Below are 10000 nucleotides of genomic sequence, written 5' to 3'. Positions count from 1 at the left end.
AGACGATGAATGGGTTGTTTTATAGTTTTTATTTCACTTTCCCCAGAGGTCCTGCAAAAGGTGGAAGTGAAATCGGCTTGTGTGGTTCTTCTTCTACACACGTCAGCGTTCGTCTCCCCCCCCTCCCCAGTTAAGAGGGGGAGACAACGGAAAGCCGTCTGTCTTCTTCAAAGCCAAAATCAAATCTCTCAGATCTAGCCAACCTAACCACGTCACTCATACGTAATCTGGTCAGCTGACCTTCGGTTCTGGTAAACGTGTCTACCTCCACGTTTACTCACCTCTCTCTCTCTCTCTCTCTCTCTCTCTCTCTCTTTCTCTCTCTCTCTCTCTATAACACAAGTTGTAGTCAGGTGGGAAACAGGCAAACGGAAGAGAATTCCACAGGCGTGCACTTCTCAGAAAAAAGCTATGTTCATGGAATCTACGTTTTGATTTAGGCACAGATAAGGCGTGGGGAAAATTACTGACAGTGGTTTTAGCTAGACGGGTGTTTATCATGAAGGATTGGCGAGGGGGGGGACTAGAGATTGGAGCTCGGACGAGCACTGTCCATGGAAATAACGATATAACAAAGACAGGCTCGCAACTTCTCTTCTGTAAGAGAGAGGTTGCAGGGAAGAGAAGAGAGCATCCCCCACTAAGCCACGAAGTCTATTTTGTACTTTATCAAGGCAGGATAGGCTGTTTTTTTAAGCTTCAGCCCAGATGTGGCAACAGTACTCCATCATTGGACGTACTTGGCTTTTATAGAGATAGAGAATTGAATCAGTAGTGAGATATCTTCTGGGGCGGTAGAAGGATCCTACCATTTTACCAGCGGCCCGGGCAACAGACTTTATATATGTGTTCCATTTCATATCAGGAGTAAAGGTCAAAACCAGGAGCTTATATATATATATATATATATATATATATATATATATATATATATATATATATATAAAAATGTAAATGTTGGTTCGTTCGGAATTAATTGTCTAAAAAACCACTTGACGGATGGCTTCCACGTTTTGGTATAATATGTTTACTATATTCATGTGTGTTTTTATATATTTCTTTTTATTATAACATTATACTTAATTTTTCTTTGATAAATAGGTAGATTTTTTTGTGTCGAGAGGCCATTTTTTTATTTAGGGACAATTATTTATTACCGCTTCCTGTCACGTGACCAGTGGTACAATTTAGCGGTTTTCCTGCTATATCTGGAGATTTCGGTTACAATCTAGCGGGAAATTCTAGAAAATCTGGAGGTATTTGGCACCCACACTCCCGCATTTGAAAAGCGCTTGAAAATATTCAATGTAAGTAAAAAAAAAAAGTAACATTTATTGCCTTTGGTAACAATTATTTATTGATTATTTGTTTTGTTTTTCACCTTTTTTTCGACTAACCATTCTTAAATCTCACTATAAAATCGATTTTTCCAAGTACATTTTAGGTGGGGTGGGGTGGGGGGGATTCCAACCTCCGAAGTTTGGGTTTGTATTACTGTACACATAGATTCGAAAAAGTTGTCAAAAAACAAATACATAACAAATAAATGTTATCAAAGGCAAGATAAGTTACTTTTCTGCCAAACTGGATATTTAAATTAACCACACGTGGTCTCAAAATGAATGACGACACTCAGTGTATACACATTTTGACTCCTCCCTTTACTTAAAAATTCACCAAAAATCAGGAAATTAACCAATTTTAATGAAAATTGTAGTATTTTTCAAATAATGATCGCAGAATATAATGAACTAATTATTTTTACTTAGCTCTTAGTGAAAATGTTTTATTTTGTTTAAACAAAAAATACCTTTACTAAAGTTATGGTTTTCAGTAGTAAATAAAAAACGCAAGAATTTATTTTTGCTTTTTTTAAAGCATCGTAATTTGTAACAATAAAAAATAATTTTTACAGTAACATTACGTAAAAAGCCCCTAAAGTCCGTATTAATGTATTCGATATAACTCGAAGAAAAATGAATTATCGGATACTATTCAGGAAATTAAAGATTCAATTAGATTCCTATTTCAGTCACCTAAATTATTTAAGGTGAAATAAGTTTAGGAATTTATAGCCAAACCTAAATATATTTTTTTTGGTAAATATCCAGATACGCTACTACAGAACACCGACCACTCTAATTTGTTTGGGGGGGGGGAGGAACAAATATATAACAAATAAATGTTATCAAAGGCAAGATAAGTTACTTTTCTGCCAAACTGGATATATTTTTCGTGTTTTTATTCAATGTAACATATTTATTCAGCTCGAAAAACATACAGTGTTTACCGATGTATTCGAAAATTCAAGATGGCGTCTCATACCCTCTTTAACACCGTAAGTTTGGAAAAAGGTGTTATAAATAAAAAACTATACAAAATACTATTAAAAACCTGCCGAATATATGTCAACCTATGTCACAGTAACATGTATTGAGCGAGTTTTTAACAGTATTTTATCCGGTTTTTTATTTATAACATCTTTTCCCAAACTTATCGTGTTAAAGAGAGAATCAGACTCCATCTTGAATGTTCCAATACATCGGTAAACACTGTATGGTTTTCGAGGTGAATAAAACTGTTACATTGAATAAAAACACGAAAAATATATCCAGTTAGGTAGAAAAGTAACTTATCTTGCCTTTGATAACATTATTTTGTTATATATTTGTTTTTTGACAACGTTTTCGAATCTATGTATACAGTAATACAAACCCAACATTCAACTCGAAAAACATACAGTGTTTACCGATGACTTGGAAAATTCAAGATGGCGTCTGATTCTCTCTTTAACACGGTAAGTTTGGGAAAAGGTGTTATAAATAAAAAACTATACAAAATACTATTAAAAACCCGCCGAATATAAGTCAACCTATGTCACGGTAACATATATTGAGCGAGTTTTTAACAGTATTTTGTCTGAGTTTTTATTTATAACGCCTTTTCCCAAACGTACCGTGTTAAAGAGAGAATCAGACGCCATCTTGAATTTTCCAATACATCGGTAAACACTGTATGTTTTTCGAGCTGAATAAACATGTTACATTGAATAAAAACACGAAAAATATATCCAGTTTTGTAGAAAAGTTACTTATCTTGCTTTTGATAACATTTATTTGTTATATATTTGTTTTTTGACAACGTTTTCGAATCTATGTGTACAGTAATACAAACCCAATATGTTACATTGAATAAAAACACGAAAAATATATCCAGTTATGTAGAAAAGTAACTTATCTTGCCTTTGATAACATTTATTTGTTATATATTTGTTTTCTGATAACTTTTTCGAATCTATGTGGACAGTAATACAAACCCCACCGACCACTCTAATTTGTTGGGGGGGGGGGGAATCTGATGTTGGGGCGCGCGCGCGCCCCAACATCACATCCGGCCCACCCCCAATGTACAAAGTAAAATCTTCGGAAAATGTTAAATAGTGTTCTAATTGGTAAATGTCGGTGCGTTACTTACGGAAAATTTGAAAATTCGATGTTCCAGGTAAAAAAAAACAAAACAGATAAATTAACCCCCCCACTCCAACTTGGTGTGCTTTCCTTTTCTTATTTTATTTCTTTTTCAGCTAATTTTAAATATTCAACCCAAAAAGCGCTATAATGCATTTTTGAAAATTAGAAAATTCTATGTCCTGGAAAAAAAATCCACTCCCCCCAACGTAGTTTGCTTGGTGAAGCCGTCGTTTATGCTACAGCGTGCATGCACGTAGCATAAACGGAAGCTGCAAAATGGTGGAAAGAAGTTCGTGGGTTCAGGGGTAAATACCATGCAAACGGTAAATTTGCCTCAAGTTTGACTATCAGATTCGTTGTCAGCGACCTCAATTCCCTATCCAAAAACAAATTAGAGTGGTCGGTGTTCTGTAGTATCTGAATATTTACCTTTTCTTTTCTTGCTTAAAAAAATAGCATTAATACAGTAAGTTAGGTAAACTGACTTTTTCGTTTAAAAAATGGAATTATTTCCCTTTCGTTATTAACTTTTTTTTTTTATAAATTTTTTTTTTTAATAAATATTTTGTGTTTTATATACATAAAGTACAATTGTTGAATGTTACTGTTTTGATTATATTCGTTTAGGGGGGCACAATTAAAAAATTAGGAAAGATTAAAATGAAGCGAAATTTAAGTTTCCTTCCATTTTTACAACAACCGTAAAACAGTGCATACTCAGCAAGTTTTATCGTAATTTATAAGCATTTTGAAACACTACATCAACATTTTATTTATTTTTTTGCATAATTAATGATGGAAGTATTTTTCTGTTTATTTTCTTAACATCTGTTAAAAAAAGATAATTTGTACATTTTCTTGAAAAAAAGAATCAAACTTTTCTCTACTTACACATGTGTTCCATTTCAACAAACTGAGCCACAGCAACGCGTGGCCGGGTACAGCTAGTATATATATATATATATATATATATATATATATATATATATATATATATATATACATATATATATATATATATATATATATTTATTTATGATTCTCCCAAATTTAGCTCAGCCTTGATAGAAGTTTTAAATTCTTTATTCTACGCACATTTTTTCCTTACCCCATTTTTGAATTATTCCAGAGATTTCTGCCTTTTGGATTACTTTGGATTTTGATTTTTGGATTATACCATTATTGGATACTTTACCTTTCACCAGACTATCCATTCACGTGAAATCACCCTTTTCTTCACCATATTCCCTCTCCTTCACTATTTGTTTCCAAGTAAGATCTATGAATTGCTTGTAATTTCATCAAATACTTTTGCTGGCAAAATCTGATCCCGTATTTTGCTAAATCCTACCCTCTGATAAGAAAGAAAGGATTTCTTCGAAACTCTACGGATTAAGGACTATTCACTTATTTTGTGCTTCCTTTTTAAAATTAAATGTTTCTAACTCTTTTTCCAAGTGTTTTTAACATGTTTTATTAACTACTTGTGCTTTTTATAAGCTCTATTTCGTATTTGGTTTTATCGAGCTTTTACATCGGTTGAGATTAATTTATAAATATTAATTCTTTAATATTTATAATAAACTTTAGTTTTGCCATCTTAGATTATTTTGGTAAACTTAATTGTAATTCTTATTTCATTATATATATATATATATATATATATATATATATATATATATATATATATATATATATATATATTAAAAATAAATTTAAAATAATATATACCGCTCCCCATGTGAGGGGTACAAGATTGGTTAAAGGAAGAATTATTCCCAACTCGCATTTAAGTAAAAATGCACTTTCGTAAATAACTGAATTAATTCAAAACATCGCAAAAACAAGAACAAATAATATATATATATATATATATATATATATATATATATATATATATATATATATATATATATATATAATTATATATATGTGTGTGTGCGTGTGTGTGTGTGTGTATGAGTGTGTGTGTGGGTGTGTATATGAGTGTGGGTGCGTGAATCTATGTATATAGATATGAGAGAGGGAAGAGCCAGAAAGAGAGAGATAAAAATATAATTGGAGTAAAAATGTCGATAAAACAAAATGTCTTTTGCTCTCGCAATTTCTTTCGTTTTGGCGAGTGCATTTGTTTTGTGAAGGATATTGAAGTTCAGTCAATTCAACCAAGAGAGAAATATTGTGTGTGTGTGTGTGTGTGTGTGTGTGCGTGTGTGTGTGTGTGTGTGTGTTTGTACAATATTTACCTGTCAGTTTCCTGAGTGTGAGATTTTAAGAAATAATTTATAATCTTTTTTTTTAACTGCGTCTGAACCGAAAACGATACGCGAAACTATCCGCTCGTGTGTCAACCCTCTCCGCGCCACATCACCTCCCCCTCTTCTCTCACTAAATCCAAACTTATCTCTACCAACAACAGTCTTATTTACATTCAACATTCAAGCCATAATCTGCCCCACATCCATATATCTCTCGCGTCTAAATATATCATCTTTTTATCAGTGACGTTTTGGTAGAGCTATCTTCTGTTCGTATAAATACGAGCTGTACCGACCCGGCTTTGTTCAGCGGTGCTGTGCTTTAATTTAATTTTATTTTTATTATCTATGCCCGATTCTAACAAAGCAACTGTCGAACTGTTATGGCCTTCGGGTGAAGATCAAAGTGTACTATCTGTTCTTCAGATGCTGCACTTCAATTTGTTGTTCTCTATCAGTGGAGGAGAAATCCTTGACGACTGAGACAATTGTTATTTTTGTTCCTTTTCTCCACGTTAAAAAACGACACTGGTGTCTAACTCTGTCCCGTGGGGAAAAATAGGAACTGTCGAACCGTCATATATATATATATATATATATATATATATATATATATATATATATATATATATATATATATATATATATATAGGCACCGCCAAAAATGGCCGCAAAATCAAGTTGTTGTTGCTGAATTTTATCATATAGAAAAATGGCCGCAAAATCAAGTTGTTGTGCTGAATTTTATCATATAGAAAACAGAATAATGTAAAACTTTTTCTACTATTTTTAATTTAATTTTAAATGTTAAATTTTCCCAAAAAGTTAACAATTGACATTTTTTGTCTTGCACAAAAAACGTATTTAAATATTAAAAAAAAAGGGTTTTTGAAATAATTAATTTATTTATTTATTGTCTAACTAAGATTTAGGATGATTTTCTAAGAGAATATGCAAAAATATTATAATATAAGTACCTGAATTTCAAATAATTCCACTTATTCATATAGGTAACCAGATATTTCGCGTCGCCGTAGAGTTCAGATCGACTCTGTTTACGTTTTCGTTTGATAATAAGAAAACTATGGAAGATCAAACAGGCCAAAAAAACTTATTTTTCAGTGACGAAAATTTCAATGTATTATCAAGCTGAGGCTGGCCAGTACCAGATGGGTGACCATTTGTATGAGTTTGGTTTTTAATGTGTATGTGTGTGGGGGCCAGGCTCCCCAAAATGGGGGGGGGGGGAATTTAAAGCAGAATAAAAAAAAATTATTTCAGCGCGTTTGGTCCACCGTAGTCAAAAGGCGGCAAACGTTTTCAAACGGGATCGAAAAAAATGATGCTATTTTTAACACAAAGGGCACGATATTTATCGAATTTTTTTTTTGTATCGATTATTCAAAGCATGCCCTGTTTAATAATGGTCATGCATTATTCGGCTCGCTAAAAAAAATTGTTAATTTATTTATCAAAGATTTTAAAATGGCTTTTTTCGTATAAATATTAAAAATCTTTTTTTTTTGTTTTGCTTAACTTAAATTAATTATTTTACTTAACATATTCACCGAATTTCACACTTCAAAACTCAAAAGCGGGATAATTAAACACAATCGAAGTTCTGATATTCAGACGTCAAAATAAGGTATGCAAACAATTTTTTTTTTTTTGGAATCTATAATTCTGTCCCTTACAACAACACAATATGTTTTGTTCAGTTTCAGATGATTATTTTAAGCATATTTGTTCCCACTTCAAAACAAGGGGGGGTTGTAAGCAAAAATATATATATATATATAAATATAGTTTATGAAAAATAAGTACACTGTTATAAAGTTCATTCTTCTCCTAACAATCGCTGAAAATTTCGTATTGATCGGATAATTACCTGATTTTTGGTAGATTTTTAAAAAGACGGTCCGTCAAAAAGTACTGACCTGCCCCCCCCCCAGTTTTGGCGGTGCCTATATATATATATATATATATATATATATATATATATATATATATATATATATAAGAATTGATTATATAATTATATAAATTGAATTGAATTTTTAAAAAATTCTTAATGCTGCAATATTTTAAGTTATAAATTTGTTACTAGAATATATTGTCCTTTTTGTTTTCTAGTTTTAAGCACTAGTCCTTTACTTTTCCATGTTTAATCTTAACCATATTACTTTTCATGCTCACATTTTTCTATTGTAATCCATGGTCTTTCCACACTTCCGGTAAATTCACTTGTTCTTTGTTTAATTTTAGTCTTATTATTGTTTGCACCCATAAACATAACATACACATAGGTATGACACTCGGCTGCTTTCAATTATCTCCCTTTCATTCTTTCATTCTCTCTGATTCACTTGTTACTAATCTTTTCGCGAGAGCGGTGAATTGGTAGCAATAGTAGTCGCTGAAGAGATGTGGTTGCTATGGAACCAGTTATAAAAAACGTCGCTCACCTTTTACGCTTTTTTTTTACAATTTTGAAAACCAGTAAATTTATCATAACTCTATTATATAAAAAACACGTTATATGTGTGTGTGTATGTGTATGTTTGTGAATCTATTCCCTACTGACTCCGAAAGGGCTTGGCCGATTTTATTTTAATTTCAAACGAAGCTACTTCATATATATATATATATATATATATATATATATATATATATATATATATATATATATATATATATATATATATAAATACTTCATTTACTCGCATAGGTTAAGATACGAAAGTATAAATTTATGCGTAAACTTTAAGTATTTACTTCAACAGTGCTCAATACGAATGTAGAGCTAGTTAGTAAGTTATAAAATATATATGTCGATTAAGCTACACTGAATATTCCGCGTTTCATCCACTCTAGGAAAAAAATTTAACCTAGACTTAAAACAGGTCAAGACACTAGATATCTACGCTAAATAGCACTGGGCCTTTGTCCTGTAAGCGCCTGCTCATTGGCTGATTAGGAAGGGTGCGGTGGATACTAGAAAGCTGATTGGCTAACTAAAAACTCAATAGAAGGTGCGTATATAAAAACGCGAGACAACCACAAAATTCTCGCATAAGCCTGATGAATCCTAGAGTGGATGAAACGCAGAACATTCAGTGTAGCTTAATCGCCATATATATATTTTATAACTTACTATATATATATACATATATATATATATATATATATATATATATATATATATATATATATATATATATATATATATATATATGTTTGTTCGATGATTCATTGGTCCTGGATATGACCTTAAACTATATTCAGTGGTGAGGCCCCAGCTTGCGGGCTTGGGGGAGTGTGGAGTCACCCTTTAATTGCACATGCTCGCAGAGCCACTCTGACCCTGAGTGGAAGTACCTGTTAGGGTCCCAACTATGAGTTAAATAGAAACCGAGTTGAAAACAACAAATATATTCTAATACAAATTTTTTCTTCCGAATCTTTGGATTCGGCATTAAATAACCTGAAAAGGGTTGATATGCCGTAAAACAAAAACAACCCACCAACCATCGTGGATTCATGTGGATAAACAAACAAAGTAATGCCAATTCTTTCTTAAATGTGCCAACTTCGCTCTGTTTTATTTTTACAAACCCTAGCTGGTTGAAAAAACACTATATATATATATATATATATATATATATATATATATATATATATATATATATATATATATATATATATAAACACTATATATATGTGTGTGTGTGTGGGTGTGGGTGTGTGCGTGTGGTGCAGTAAAGTGTGAAGATGCGATTAGCTGCATATGACGATAGTGTTTTTCATTCCGTTTGGGTCTGCAAACATAAAGCAGAAGTTGTTGCATTTAAAAAAGAATTGCGATTACTCAATGTTTGTTTCTCCACATGGATCCACGAAATCAACAGAGCGACGACGTATGTTCACCGATGCGCCCAGCATCTTCACTAGCATGTCGATCTGCGTTATTTGTATGGAAGAGTAAGAGCACCTGCCAACCGCGATAGTTTTTCCCTTTAGAGAGTTGCACTAGGCTAAGTCGATTTTAAGAAAAAAAAAAAACTTTTTAAAGAAAATACAAAATGCGTTTTAGCAGGGAAAGTATTGGTCACTGCTGAAATTTCCTTTTGAGTGTGTGTGTGGGTGTGTGAAACGGCACTAACCCTATTTGGGTTTAACCGGCTTCCTCCAAAGAAGAAAGTTCCATGGGAGTATGAAATTTACAAGCGGTCTCCACTCGCATGTATATCCCCGTAAGGGGGGGGGGTGACG

This window comes from Euprymna scolopes, chromosome 31, assembly GCF_053919585.1.
Source record: "Euprymna scolopes isolate OS-2025 chromosome 31, ASM5391958v1, whole genome shotgun sequence".
Lineage (NCBI taxonomy): Eukaryota > Metazoa > Mollusca > Cephalopoda > Sepiida > Sepiolidae > Euprymna > Euprymna scolopes.
This window is presented reverse-complemented; position numbering follows the sequence as displayed.